General features: G+C 37.7%; 1 long non-coding RNA gene across 1 annotated transcript in view; it reads right to left on the bottom strand.

The window, feature by feature from the left end:
- Positions 1-1,768: 1,768 nt before the first annotated feature.
- LOC146767637 (uncharacterized) overlaps positions 1,769-14,548 on the bottom strand; it is a 71,185-nt gene continuing 58,405 nt past the window's right edge. Inside the window, exon 6 of the long non-coding RNA XR_014955184.1 lies at positions 1,769-6,757. This is a non-coding gene — a long non-coding RNA (uncharacterized LOC146767637). The remainder of the gene's footprint in view (positions 6,758-14,548) is intronic.

The raw sequence follows: 14,548 nt of genomic DNA, 5'->3' as shown, positions 1-14,548 counted from the left end.
AGTAAAAACCTGTATTCGCTAATAAATCCTCACCAAGGTTACACCATTGACTTCGCCCAAAACTGTCCTGGAAATCTAATGATACATTTAGATTTTGCTGGACTCTGATAGCAAACTGGTGCTGGAAAAACTTGTTTTAGAGATGCACTAGTTCTAATATCTTTTACTAAATATTTAAGAATCCTAAATCTAAACTAGAGTTACAAAGCAGATTTAAAATTTAACTTTATGACAGTTCACAAGGCACAGGAAAGTATGTTCTTGCCTGTACATTTCTTTCTTCCACTTGAACAGGATATAATGCAGTGTTCTGGGTATCTTCAAAATCCACAGCAGCCAACTCATTCTTGCCTATGTGGGCAAGTGAAGGATTCAATCAGTTATCCTATTTTCCTTGCTTTTAAAAATTCAGTCTTATGACTGTATGACTGTAATTTGGTAAATTTGTTCTCCAAAATTAGTTTAAATACCTTCATATTTTCTTTAAATTAAATAATTGTGGTTTTGGTAGATAGAGCATTGGGAGATTTTTCAGGTCTCACACTGTATCAGTCTAACCAGGAGAAGAAGCATTTATTTGGGGCATTTTGCCTCTTTCCTAATTAATTTAAAAATCATTAGCATGCAAGGGGGAGGGGGCAGGGAGGGGAACAATCACTATAAGATATTTTTAATGTTAATACTTGTGATGTTTAGCTTTGCTCACTTAACACACTGTACCTAAAGTAAAAGATATTCCAGAACTCATAATTTTATTGCCTTATTTATTTAAATTTACTTGAAGCCAATTATAACCACAGAAGACAGAAGCCCTCTTTGCCATAGGGTACTGCAACTGAGGATTGAGATCTGACTCTGAAATAAACAATATTTCATATTGGTGGATTTTAACATCAAAAATACTGTAGACAAAATAGTTTTTATTGTAAATTAGTTTATCTGGCCAAAGTATTATTTATGATAAAATAACCATCAACACCATTCAAAATTTTGTAGTCCAGCTGATGCATGTAATGTTACAGAACAAAATGCTAATTATTCTAATCTTACAATCAGAAAAATTTCTGAATAGTTATCAACAGTTTTGGGGGGTTGCATGTATTATTAGTATGGATACAACTTTTGGTGCTTGCCTCCTATAATCAAGCTCTTAGGCAATATTTACAGACACTCCAAAAATGATTCAAGTTTTGAATAAAAGCATCTCTGTCTGACTGTCCAAGTGAACAGATTAATAATGCTTATACTTTTACCCCAGGTATTAATGTTTGTGTTCATGTAAGCATGAAATTCTGCTTTCTAAAATGGAGGTCAAGTTGAATATTCAGGGCTTGGGACATGATTTAGGTTTTCCTAGAGAACCAGCTGTGAACACAAGGAAAGAAGTCATAGGTGGGAGAAATAGCCAGCCTGGAAGGAAATGGGAACTCCAGAGCCTGCAGCTATCCAAAGCAGTAGCCACTGCTTACCCATCACCAGCACTGATCTGAATGAGAAAACAGAGCACTCAGGAACGAGGGGGGAAAGGAAACAAAAAGAGAGATAACAACTAGCCTAATAATTACTAGATTACTGAATGGGAAAACATCACTTAAGAAAAGAGATGTTGTCACTGAACTGAGAAACAGAAGCTGCTGGTCTCTGTAGGGTTCAATTAAAGTGCTTCAGGTTTTGGTTTCAGACACTGTAAGATGCCTGCTGGTAACAGGATCTAGGACTTCACTACATCTGGAAATTCTTCAACCAAGCCATGACAAGACAAGACACCTTTTCTGAAGAGAATGTTTTCTTTTATTTAATTTTCTCACAGCTCCAGAGCACAAGTCAATTAAGACACAACAGAAGTTTCTCAAACTGAGAGGATATACTGAAGGTCAGCTTATACCACAGTAGAAGACATATTCACCTTAAGTACTTTGCAAAGCCTAAAAACAGTCTTCTGTGGCTATACAAAGATCCATACTAATGTGCCAAGCCAAGCACATTTCACTAGAATGTTATTACTCTGCAAAAAGGAAAAGAAAACTTTACTAGGCTGAAGAGTTTCATTTAGGATTGCAGCTTTCACAACAGCACAGAGTGCAGAAATACACCCCTGTTTCCTGGTTTCAGGCAGGATAAAGTTAATACGCTTATTGATAGTGGTATAGAGTGGTTTGTATTTGGGATGAGAGGCAACGAGGTGTGTAGCACACTGATGTTGTGGTTATTGCTAAGCAGTGATTAAGGACTCTTCAGCTTCTCATGCTTCCCTCCAGAGAGAAAGTCAGGGAGGGCACATGATGCTGGGAAGGAGACACAACCTGGATAACTGACCCAAACTGATCAAAAGGATATTCCATACCATATCGTGCCTTGCTCAGTATATAAAGTAGGAAGAAAGATTCCTGAGGAGCACTGCTCAGGAACTGACTGGACATCTATTGGTGGGTTATGAATAATTTCATTGTGCATCACTTGCTTTCTATATTCTAATTCTTTTATAGTTGTTGTTTTTCTTGTTATTAGTATTTATTTCCCTTTCTATTGTCCTATTACACTGTCTATACCTCAACTCACAAATTGTACATCTTTTATTTTATTTATTGTCATTTCCATTCCCCTGCAGTGGTGAGAAGAATATCAGACTGAGGTTTCTAATTCCCACAGACCCATGGTATCACTTCTATAGGTTTTGGAGCCAATTTTGCCCTTGATTATTTATGGATAACTATCACTGAAATAAATCAACAGATTTTGCATCTACGCATACCACCAAAGGTAAGAAAAAAGCCATTAGTGCTGAATTTTTAGAAATCCTTTTGTCCAATTGAAGACAAAGAGAATTTTACCATTGACTTTCAGCAAGGAGCACAGATAAATCAAATATAAATGCTTAGAAAAGTCTCATCCTAATTTGTATGTGTTACTGGCAGCATAATATCAATATCACAACAGGGTAAACAGATAAAAGTCTTGGGCCTGTTGCCTGTCCAGGATACAACTTCTACAGAAAGCTACAGCACCAGGAAAGAAAGCCAGCAGTTGAACATAGGCATCCAGCACAAAATTCTTGTCTCACACAGATTTTCCAATGCACCATAGCTGACAACATATGTAATCTTTTAGAGGAACACTACTCTGCACCATATTTTTCAATATCCTTTATTTTTACCAAAGAAGGGGTCAGCACTAACCCATGCAGACAGAAACACCTCATACCTTCCCTAAAGTAAAAAACAATGTCCAACAACAAGCATAATGCTGTGTCTCCACACACTCCAAGGGAATCTCAAAATAAAGCAATGACTCTGTTTCACACTTCATGTTTTTCAGTTATTCAGTATTTCCTGGAGCTCAGGAATCCATGTGCTGTGAAAACTTTTAAGTCTGCTCTCAATATTTAAAGGTACATAATCATTAGCACCTATTGTGCATTGGGCCTGAAAACCTCTAATATTCCAGCAACTCTGTTATCTTGTTTTAACACAACTTTCAGATGCAGCAGGACTTGTAGCTTGAAGCAATTAAAATAAAATATTTTTTTAATATTTTTCTCTCATTTTTTAACATAAAATTTCCATTAGGTTATAATTTAATATGTTAGAAAAGGAAACTACATTTTAATTAAATTCTAGCCAGATCTCTTTTGCACACTGATGACAATTGTCTAGAACAAGATTGTTGTTTACTACAAGTGTTAATGCTTCATTTTCTGCTCTGCTTCGAGTCCTCCCTTGTGCTTAAAGCTGACCCAGTCTGGACACCAGTTCTGCAGTGGCTCATTCATCACTTCTTGGTAACCAGTGAACAGCAGTTTGCTGCTCATCGTGATCCAAGCTCCAAGCCCCTTTCTATCCAGTGACTAATTCCACCATCAATCCCCTACTGGCTAATGAAACTCACTTGCCTTTTTGGTGGTACTGTGTCACAAAGCCTTCCTGAAATCATAACATTTTACATCTTTTTCTTTACCCCTGTCAAGTCCCACTTAGACCACCTCTCCTTCTCAGAGAAGTTAATTGGATATGTGAAGCATGACCTTCTTTTCATTAACCTGCATTGACTCCCTGAATCTGTCCAGCTTTTCCCCAACTTTATTTTAATTAGTGGCTTGAATCTTTCCTAATTCAAAGGTTACATGTGCGTATATGCCATTTTCTCATTTATCCTGTAGTTCTTTTCCAGCTAAAAGCATTACATCATGCTGAATTCACAACTGATCACATCTTGAGGAATTTCCCTTTTCCTATTCCTATGCATAAACACACACACACACTGCAAAGAAAATAAATAGGGAAAAAAAAGCCACTTTCTATTTAAACTCTGGTATCACCACTTAAGCTAAAAGAAATCTTGTTTGTCTTGAAACAGCAGATAATCTATTATACTCAGCAGGTCCACATTATCTTGCAATGCTGGCAGTTAAATTACCTACTTGGCCAATATCTCTCTAAGGTTTTCAAGAGTTCAGATTCTATAGCAAATTCAGCAGTGTGTCACACAGGAGGGTCAAAGCTTCAGGGATTAAAGAGAAACTGTTAGGACTAAGTGAGCATATTTAGATTAAATCACATTCTACAGAAGTCTGATATTACATTTGCCTAGAAGTTGACTTCTGTATTTATATTGAAGTACTTTAATAATATAGCTTCATTTACTTTAATGCTTTGCAACTAGCAAGTCTAATTAGCTTCTGGATGTTGTACTTGTGGAACACAAATCTGAAATTTAGTGAACTTCAGTGCTGAAATCACCAGCTTAAATATTTAAGTTTCTACCTTCAGCTTTCTGTATCCTGATCCAAGGTTTGTAGACTTGGATCATATTTAAAAGTCATCTCAATTTTACAATTTTATTTGCTTTCACTCTCTTTTCATATCTTGAGATCCAGTTGACATTTCCAGAAGATTTACTAAAGTTTTATCTGTCCTATAGGATTAATAGGAAGACATCTGTAGTCCTGGGCTACTATGGCTGTAGAAGAAACATTGCAAGTACTGAAAACTTTTGATATAAGCACTCTATCAAATCTCTATTTTCAAAGCCAGTGCTCCACAGATCCAGTATTCCTGAAGCCAGGCTCCAAAACTGTTTTTAAAATTAACAAGAAAACACCAAAACAAAACCCAACTAGTCCTAAATTATGCATTTGAATTAAAATTATAATACCCTTACCCCATTCTCTGCCAGGCTTTTAAATCCTCCTGGAGCAAAGGCTTTTCCAGAAGTGGAGTTTTGCTCATTACTTTTTCTACTTAGAAGCAAGAAGAAGACAAAAGTCTTTCAGCAAGTTCCATGATGTCCTCTGTTTTCATCAACTGATACTTGAACATGTAAAGCTGTGTGAAAGAGGTTATTGTCCCAGCAACCCAGCAAGCCACATAAAATCATAGAGTCACAGAATAGTTTGGGTTGGAAGGGACCTTAAAAATCATGGAATTCCAACCACCCTGCCATAGGCAGGGATGACTTTCACTAGGCCACGCTGTTCAGGGCCCCATCCAGCATGGCTTTGAACACCTCCAAGGATAAGACAGCCAGATCATGTCAAAAATAAAATCATGTTTATAATTCAAAGCACAAAGCCTCCAAGCCTCCTTGCCAATCAGCCTAGTGAATATTGGCTCTAAGATGTCATTGTTTCACATAAATATCATGTCTTCTGTGGAAAGTTTCCTTATGGTCTTATGACCCATGCAGTGCCCGCAGTCTCTCTCAACCTCTTGCTTCTTATAATTTATATTTGTATAGACATTTATTATTCATATTTACATTCTATGTAATTTTTCTTTCACTTTTGATCTCAGTTTTTTTTGATAACTTCCTTGTATTTTTTCTTTTGCCTCCTATACTTTCTCTTTCAGAGCTAACACTTCTAATTTATCCTAAGGGATTTCTTAGAAATGAAATATTAACTCTCAGTGGAATGTTTTTTTGTCAAACCTTTTTTTTTTTTAAGATTGTAAACATCTCAGCTGTATTTCTCCTGGTCTTCATTGCCTCCCGTAGTTTTCCAGTCATCCATATTGATAATTTCTGCCACTTCCTGAATATTTATGTCTTGACTAGAAACAGCACTGTATTTGCTGTGCTCACAGTAATCTGCCTTTGGTACTTTGTACTCCCTTTGCTTCCTGCAGTGTTTGCTCAGGGGTGTGCATGGCTACATTGCTCCAGGAATTGGCACCTTTGAGTTTGCCCACATAAGGAGAAAATCAGCTATAGGTTATCTATCATACAGCTACTGAAAGTACTGAGTTTTGTGCCTGGAATGCCTCATTCCCACAGACAAGATAGCAAGGGGTCAAATACACTGTTTCTTATTTCTGGGTATGAAACTGTCAGAATATCAATTTTCCATTTGCCAGTCTGTTCTAGTAATGTATATTGCAGTGATAGAGCATTCTGCATGCTCTCCTCTTCTGTGTGCTATCAAATTCTACCAACGTCTGTGGTGAGTTTTTAACATGCTACCACTATTTAAATAATTACTTTCTCCATAAAAACAGAGAACAAAAAAAAGCCAAAATTCTCCTTAGTGCACTCCATCTGACTACTACACACTATTTTTTACATTATATATTAATATTCTCTCTTTGTGGGGGAGCTATTACTTGACACTCACCTCCTCAGAAGCAGGAAATGCCACTGTACTTTTCTATTTCACAATTCTTTCATGTGTTGAACTGGTGGGAAGAATCTCCTTGGAATTTCAGTGGTGGAATCATTGCAATATAGGCTGTGCTTTTCACTGTGTAACATTCAACTCTCTCATCTGGAAAAAGAGTATCAAGATCTTTTGTGAATTTGTCTTCAATCTAAGACAACAACACAGATTATTAACCAGAGCTACTCACCTACCACTCCCCTAGCTACAGCTGGGAGTACAACAAACCCATATAACTCATCTTGACAGCTGAGAAGAAAACTTTGAAAATGCATGAAAAATTCATATACTCTGAGGTAGTGTGGGATATCTAAAATGACTCTGCTCTACATATATTTTTTTTAATAGTCTTCTTATTAGCTGTGTGATGGGTTCAAATAGAGCACTGAATGACGTGTAAATGGGAGAGGTGGAATGGGAATCGTGTATGTGGATGGAGGAGTGTCGTGTCAGGAGGTGGAGAGAAGCACATGAGTTTGTAAAGAATGGAGAGAAAACTGAAGCTGCAATTTTCTTCAACACTTTGAGCACTAAAAGACTGAAACTAGCATCTTGACATTTCCCAGAGAGATAAAAAAGCATCTGTATTGCACTCACTTGTATTAGTAGGTTGCCTTATTACTTCAGTACTTTGGAAGCCTGCCATTTGTTTTTCTTTTACTGCTGACCAATACAGGGGATTTCTTTGCAGAGGGCAGGCAGACAGCAGAGTCTGCAGCCTTGTGGCCATCATCCAAGAACAAGTTCTCATTGCAGACATCAGCAAATACACCCACATCTGCTGCCTGATGCAGTTAAATGGTGAATACACTGGAGAAGGCACTACAGATTCTGCTGGAAGTTGCAAAGATTCAATATCACTTAAGACTGGACTTTTTGGTCCTAGGATACATTTTGGCTACCCCTGGTTTTCTCCCAAATAACACAATCCTACAAACAGGAAGATATATAAGTCACAGAGCTTCAGGTTCCACAGTCTCAAAGACAAGCCAAGGATGGCTGACTCTAGTATTTGGGTTTGCACTTCTGAATCATTTCAGCAAATACTGGAGAAGCAGCCATTACAGGCAACCAACACAACTACCACCAGTTAAAATAGGAAGTGTGCTTATGCCCATTCCCAAATTAGAATCACTGAAAAGAAATGTTGGACTTTGGGGATGTTTTGTTTGGATTCTTTTTCCATATTTGCAGTCATGTTGCCCAAGAGGGAAGTCTGTCTGCTCCTCATAAAAGTAAGCAGAGCAGCCAATGGTTTCCACAGTGATGGTAATACCACATTGTGGAACTCAGGGTATTCATAATGAAAAATGTCCTTAAGTGAAATGCACTGTCAATTTTATAACACTGATGCCTTAGGTTTTAGCTTTTTTTTTTTTCAGGTTCTGTACTGCTTTAGGTGTGTAGTTCTGAGCTTCACATTAAAGGATGGTAAGCTCCCTTCACAGAGTAGCTAGACAAAAATAATTCCTTTCCTAGCTTGGAACCCAGGACAACCATCCAAATGTCAGGCCCAAGAGCATAAACAACACTGGACTGAAGAGAGAAAAACAAGAAGAATGGGACTTCATAAGATAAAGCTGTAAGTGGACAATTAACTCCAATATGCTAATGGACCAGAACTTATATGAGAGAGACCTCATGACCAGTTGTCCATTTTGTGACCACTTTGGTTCATCTTGGGTGCAGCCCTGGCTGGGCTCTTGTGCTGCCCAAGGTGAATCCATTGAGACCTTTTAATAAACACCTACTTTATTCTTTAACTCTGTCCAGCCTCTGTTTTAGGTCAGCCTTGATAAGGCACCAACAGAAATGCTCTGCATCATCCCTGTCAGATGATGTAGTGTCAAAAATCTTTTGAACTGGATAGTATGGAAGAATACAATGTGAATAATGCCACACTATTAAAGATTATCCTGTTTAAAAAATACTATAACGGCAGCCAAACCAAAGCTCTCATTTTGACTCAGTGTTGTATTGTATCATCACCACTTCCAGTGAAATATTTTCCTGTGCAACTGACTTATTCATAAGTTACCCAAACAGAACTTCAGCACACTATAACTGTTCTTGGTTTTTTTTTGCCCAAAGAAGAATTTGTTTTCATATTCTTCCTTCTAGGACTGCTCATTTTTACCAGTTGAGAGAAAAAAAACAACCTCATTTGAAATGCAGTAAGTTCTAGGAGACAGCAATAATATCTACAGAGATAGCAACAATGTTTCAGGAGCACAAAGTGATTCAAACATACATACATTTCTATGCTAGCCTGGAATTCCTTATTTTTAATGACTGGGGCCAAAGATGCTTTTCCTGTAGCAGCTCTGCTGGGGTCATGGTCCCTTTAAATTTTTTTTTTTTTATTATTTACTAGTAAGTGCCTTATGTTTTCATGTTACAAAACATTGAAAAAATTCTTATCATGGTATATCCAAGCAAGCTGAATTTTCTGCATTTTTCTGTTGAAGAATAGTTCATCATACATTATGTTATAAAATTTCCCAACAAAAGTTAATTCTAAAAATGTATTGTCACTGTTGAGTACGAAAGGCCCAGACTCACCAGAAGGCTGGTTTGCACAGCATCTCAGTTTACTTCAAAATTCTCTCTTTTATACACTCTTCTGATACAGACAGACCAGATTAGTCAATTAATCAATACATTTCACCTGATTGGCTAATTAACAAAATGCCTTTCTTATAAACAATCTTTGAGAAAAATAGAAAAACACCCACAGGTTCTTTATAATAACAAGCTATCATTGTTTATCTTCAACTCCCTAAAATCTCACAAGCCAATTCTGGTAAAACTTATCTAGTTTTCTTGCTGTCACACCAGGCTGTCACATCCACAATATATCACCACTCTAATTCTACACTCTATATATATGGGAAATTGCAAGTTCATTTAATTAAAAATAATTTTTTAATGAACACAATAAATCCTGCTGAACACTGCCTTAATCCAGAAGAATTGTCCCTTCATGGACATTTATTTTATGTGGCTTTCCTGGTACTGCATAGTTTTTTAAAAATGCTTACATAATATTTTTCCTTTGTAGATATCAATTTTATAGGATGACAATCAAAGCTAAGAGTATTCAAAAGTGAGGTAAAGACAATAAAATATGCACTTTTGATAGGCACAATGATCAGCTCTACCAACAGTTTTAATATTGACAAGTTACTGACTCGGATTAGACATCTGAAATACAACCTAAATCTCAGTTGCCATTTAGTAATAAATTGCAGTGCTCATTTTACCTTTCCAACATCACCACAAATACCACTGTAAATCAAGGGTTACACAAAAAAAATAAAAGAAAGAAAAATTACATCTCTATTCTGGAAATGGCCATTTATTTATGATAAATTCAGAAAGCAGTGCTTTTTTTTGTTTTATTTTTACACTTATGGAGTTTTTGGGTTTTGATTTTTTTCTTGTTTGGGTTGGTTTGGTTTTTTTAATTTTGGCTTGGGTTTTTGTTTTTGGGGTTTTTTTGTGGTGGATTTTTTTTTTTTTTTTTGTAGTTTTGAAAAAAAATCCAAACTTCTCAAGCAAGATTTTCCTGAGATAATTCAATGAATCTTCCATGTAATAGTAATACATGTCATGGCACTCGTACCATTCAACCCAATAACTTGAGATATAGTCAAAAATTCACATCCAAACCAAATTTTCAACTTTTTAAAGCTTAAGAAACTAAGAATCTACTTCTTATCAACAATTCTGTGAATGTTTTCTATCAGTTTTTTCCTCTCACATCTCATGAAAAACTTTTAAAGAATTACTCATGTATTTACTTCTGGTCTGAATTCCAATTTGTTGACAAACTAATTTCTAAAATAACAGTCATGTTCACCCCATCTAAGACATCATCATTGCCCCTAACTTGGCATGATGTTAACCATTTGCTTTCAACATTTCTACCCCACTATGAAAAAATAATCACAGGAGAGAGCTCAGCTCACCAGTGTTAGCCCACTGTGAGTATCAGCAGGAGGCATTTTGGCTCACATGGCCACTTTCTGAGGTGAGTTTTGAACAAGTGGGATCTAATTGGTGTGGGGAAAAAACCCAACAAAACAAAACAACCAAATCCAAGGCAAGAAATGAGAAACAATAAGCAGAGAAGTCGATGGCTCATTCCCTGTAAGTCCACAAGTGCATCATCCCCAGCACATAGTTTTCTGCAGAAGGACCAGTTTCAGACAGGCTGTTTCCCCTGCTCCTAAAGGTGCACCTGGCTGTGCAGCAGTGCTGGGTGTCTGTCACGTGCTGTGACCAGTGGTGTGGAAAGTGACATCTGTGCGCCCATCGCGGCGACCAGAGCTCACCGCTACCCCAGCCACGCCCGGGCTGAGCCCCACACTCCAGCCACCTGCCAGCCCCAGCACAGGCACCCCTCGCTGCCATACGCTGCCCTGGCACAGACATCATCCACCGAGCCACCCTGGGATGGGCAACACAACACGCTTGGGCCACCTGGCAGCAGAGCCAGCGCCCGTGGCCACTCTCCTGAGTGATGAGATCAGACTGGGCACTGCAGGCCCCCTGAGAGCCTCAGCTGTGTCCTTTTAATTGACTGTGGCACCAACAAGGGTGCCACAGTACTTGGTCTGAGAGAAACAATCATTTTAAAATAATTGCTGTGGCAGAGGGCTCATGGCCACTGAGGGCAATCTGCCAAGTGCTGTTTGAGGGGGAGGCAGGGAACACTTCACCCTCTGCACCTGCTTCACCATGAGCAAATGCTGCTGTGCAGCTCTGGTTTGCTTTTTCCATTCCACTGAATGATTCTAAGGATGGTTTTTGCAGTGTTATATAATAAGTGGAAGAGATACTTTTTTGGTTCTAAAAGAGTTTGTGAAATTAAGCCTGGGTAATTCATAATTAGATTAATTTAGTGCAAGTACAAAGCATTGGGCCATATCTGGAGTGCTTGCCCACAGCAACCCACAACCCACAGACAAATGTGGAGTGGCTATAGGTGAGCATAGGCACCCTATAAACTCTTCCAGATTCTCCAGATTCCCACTGGGCCAACTGCTAGATTTGTTGTTCTTTCCTCACAAATTTTTGAAGAGATCAGACCACAGAGTACATCCTGGGAAGTGCAACAGAACAGTCAACAGTGCCAATGTTCAAGGAGTTATTTCTTCACCAAACATGTCTAGCAGCACAGAATGGGCAGGATTGTCACAAATTCAAAGATTAATGTTAGAATCTAGCAGAGAGAAAATAGTATAAGGGGGAAAGAGCCCCTTATGCAACTTTGAAAAACTAAAATAGGTACACGAGTGTATATACATAGGTATACATATCTATATAATCATACAGAGTTTGACTGTGAGACACAAGTGATCTCAAAGGTGATGGCACCCTCACCAAAGGAAACTTATAAAGAGCCAAGAGAATATACTCCCAAGCAGTGGGGGCTTGATGAGAAAGACTAGATATTCTCTTACAGACAAAGATCCATTTTGCCAGAGTACAGGACAGTAGACTCCCACACCTCCTATCTCTGCTCTCTGTTTGTTGTGGTGCATCCCCCCACCTCAGGCCACACCACGATCTGCAGGAGTCCAAATTTCCTTTAAATTTATTTTCCCTTGTCTTTAGCACTGATTTTTTTCTAAATAACGCATATAGGAGGAAGCTGACCCTGTTACAGATATATTTTCAAGCCCTAGAGCCATATTGTCAAATTTACTTCATGTTCTTTCAAAAAAGGTGTGGTACTAATCAATAGAGAAGTGTATCTGTGAATCTATAAATTTTTTAATTAGTTTCTATCAATAAAATAAGCTTTATTATTATTGCTGCTGCTGTTTGACTTTCCTTGTTTGAATTACTTTATGATGCTTTAAGTGACTCAAATTATTTTTGCCAAATGTCAAGGCTCAAAATAAAGGCATCAATGAAAAATATCATGACTACCAAAATGACATATTTTATTTTGGAAAAGAGTTCATATGGTAGAAACTTTCTTTATACCAAATTACATTTATTTATTGACAGCCTAGATTTGGTCAGTTTTTAAAAATTATTTTAGTTCAACAACCTCCCAATACAGTAATGCACACGTTCACTCCCCTAACCTGGAACAGAACTAAGTCCCCTCACTAGAAATGACAGACAACACTCACCAATAACTGATAAAGCAGAGCTCCTTTTTAAATAAATTATGCTCATCCTAAAGATACAAAACTTGATCCTGAGCCAACATAACAAACAATTAAGCACAAATTTTTGAATCTACAGGAGTACATTTTGGTGAACAGGATATGAGCTGCAGCACTTTGCAGTGCAGAGCATTTGATAAAGTGATTATATTCAGAGTACACCATAGACACAGCTTTTTGCTGGAGATATTAGTTTACACTCTGTGAAATCAGAAGATAACAAAATTGCTTTTCTTTGTTCTTATGCAGTTTCTGACCAAATGATGTGCATCAGGAGAGATGCAAGCTCACACAAAGCAGAAGAGGAGAAAATCTGTTCTGAACTCATATTTGATGTGCCAGTTAGATTTTGGGTTTCATCTCTAAGTTGGCTGAACAGCCCATAAAACAGAAACAAGGTGAAAGTTGTTTGTAGTTTTGTCATGGGAATAGAAAAAGCCAGGAAGAGCTCTGAAAATTTTTCTCACAACATTTCTATAAGATTAGGTTGGGCTTAGCTGCCTAGTCCTTGAGGTCTGGGACTCAGCCCGAGAGGGTTCATCGTGCAGATTTGAAATAACAGCTGAGGCTGCTGCTTACACCCCAGGTCCCCTGTCAGTGCACTGAAGACAATCAGAGCCCAGAAACCATTACAAAAGGGGTTGTTCTGTTGGCTTAATTCTGTGATTTCACAAGGGGATTTTAACTCAAGTCTTTGCGTCAATATTTTGTGTATCCCTTTGCACAGTTGCCCATGACACTGAAGTTTTAACAGGAGATTTTGTAGGGAAATCCTACAGCAGGCCTTTCCTACCTCCTCTTCAGTGGGAGCACTGCACTCATTGTCCACTACTACCCAGCTCCTCATCAGAGAACCCTGTACTGATCATAAAAGATGCTGAAAACAAAACCAAAAGAAAAAAAAAACACACAAAAAACCCCAAACAACCACATCTAGAACAGAAAACATTTCAAAGTGATTTAAAACTGTCAGCTAGTTTAAAGGAAATAGGAAGATATATAAATGAAGTAATTACCTTGCCTTCCTTTTATATTACTTTTTCCTAGGCTTTTTTCTTTGGCATCTGGTCAGTCTGTCATGACACAGTCCAATTAAAATTATATAACATCACAGGCATCCTTTCACTAGTGCCAATGTTCCCACTGGACAGAAGATTCTTTTTGATAGCACTTTGATCCCCACTATTCAGTGTTTTAATTTCCTGACAAATTTATCATGTACAATTTACCATGACTGGTGTTCAGTCTCACTATAATAAAAGGCAGAGCTTGGTGTTTTCCACATTTTTTAATGTATAGGCCCTTCTATTTTTAATTAAACTTGTATTAAAACTGCAGATTCTTCTAATATATTCCTTTTTTGAAGTGCCATGTTTTGGCATTTGGTGGTGTTCAGATGATGTCATTGGTCTGTTTAACTGAACAAACCTGAGCAAATATTTTATCACTGTTTCATTGCCAAAAATCCAACTCATATCTAGTCCACAAGGACCACATCAACAAATTGGAGGAAAATGCCCATTTAAAAAGTTTGTAGCTCAAAAGAGGTGTGCAAGTGAAATAGGAATGACATTTTCTCCACTTTAGTGTGATAACAGAAGCAAGGAGATTAATAAAGGAGGAAAATAATAGATTAAAGCCATTTATAAAGTTCTATTGGAAGTTTGTAGAAGAACCAAAAACTTGAGAACAGTTCTGTACTTTCGTGACAAAG

Source organism: Lonchura striata, chromosome 4 (genome assembly GCF_050655825.1).
Source record: "Lonchura striata isolate lonStrDom1 chromosome 4, ASM5065582v1, whole genome shotgun sequence".
Classification (NCBI taxonomy): Eukaryota; Metazoa; Chordata; class Aves; order Passeriformes; family Estrildidae; genus Lonchura; species Lonchura striata.
The sequence above is the reverse complement of the archived record's forward strand: the minus strand, read 5'-3'. Positions and strand labels throughout refer to the sequence as shown.